This window comes from Miscanthus floridulus, chromosome 12 (assembly GCF_019320115.1).
Source record: "Miscanthus floridulus cultivar M001 chromosome 12, ASM1932011v1, whole genome shotgun sequence".
NCBI lineage: Eukaryota > Viridiplantae > Streptophyta > Magnoliopsida > Poales > Poaceae > Miscanthus > Miscanthus floridulus.
In genome coordinates, this window is record NC_089591.1 from 14,269,579 (window position 1) to 14,270,953 (window position 1,375).

General features: G+C 42.5%; 1 non-coding gene across 1 annotated transcript; it reads right to left on the reverse strand.

Annotated features, from left to right (window-relative positions):
* Positions 1-353: 353 nt before the first annotated feature.
* LOC136498703 (small nucleolar RNA R71) lies at positions 354-460 on the reverse strand. The gene has a single exon (XR_010769712.1). It is a non-coding gene; the product is annotated as a small nucleolar RNA R71 (small nucleolar RNA).
* Positions 461-1,375: the final 915 nt, after the last annotated feature.

Consider the following 1,375-nt stretch of genomic DNA (forward strand, 5'->3'; position numbering starts at 1 on the left):
TCCTCTACTATAGCTATGGCCAAGTCACTCCATGACTACTCCACCCTCGTTGTTGTCCACACAGGTACCAGAAACTTTGAGTTGCACACTGTCCTTATCACGATGGTATAGGCGAACCAATTCTGTGGTTTGCCAAGCGAGGATGCAAGTGCACACTTGCAACACTTCCTGGAGTTGTGCGACACTATAGTCATCAAAGACGTCGAACTAGCTAGCATCAGGCATCGTCCATTCCCCTTTTCTCTTGTGGGGAAGGCAAAACAATGGTTCTACAAAGAAAAGGAAGCAATCAGTACAGTGGAACAAATGTTTCGTGGAGTTCCTCGTGAAATTTCCCCATGGGCAAAACTAATGCCCTGAGGGGGAAAATTTCAAACTTCTAGCAAAATCACATGGAATCCATCCCCGAGGCATGGGAGAGGCTACAAGATTATATCCAAGTCTATCCACACCATGGGATGGAAAACTGGCTCGTGCTCTAGAACTTCTATGAGGGGCTTACGCCCATGTTGAAGGGGCATGTAGATGTCGCTGCTGGAGAAGCATTTCTCTCTCTCCCCATCAATAATGCCATAGCCCTCATCGAGAAGATGGTGGCCAACCAAAGCTGGGGAGAGGAATGAAAACAACAAAAAGGCATGCATACCGTGAAGGAGATGGATATGCTTCCCACAACAATGGATTTGTTATTGAAAAGACTAGATGAGCATGCCACTTAAAAGGAAGCCATGAAGAGCATCGTCTAGGCCATGGACTCACATATGACATGTGAGGTATGTGGAGAAGTCGAACATTCAGGGAATAACTGCCCTGAAACCCATGAAGACGCTGCATACATCAATAACGGGTTCCAACAAGGTAATAATAATGGGTGGAACAATCATTCCCGCCCACAAGGAGGTAATTCGAACTTCAACTCAAATTATAATTCGAATCAACCTACCTTGAATGACCTGGTATTAGGCTAGGCAAAAATAAACAAAAATCTAACTAAAAAGGTAATGTATAATGATAAAATGATCGAAAACATAAATACAAAACTTGGAAACCTATCATCATCTATTAAAAACCAATTGGGCTTTAATAAAATGATCGAAAATCAAACATGTCAAATTGTTTCCGCTTTACCTATCTCTAATTTAGGAAAGAATCCGGGGCAACCCAAAACTTCTCTTGAATCTATTAAAATGGTCTCATCAAGGTTCGGTAAGCCTCTATGTCGGGAGAGCCATGATTATTTCATATATCCACCATTCATCAGTAAAAAGGAAGATCCTAGCCGCCCAACAATCACATGCTCAATAGGCCCACATGTCTTCCACAATGCCTTATATGGCCTTGGAGCAAGCATCAATGTCATGTACAAGGTAATATA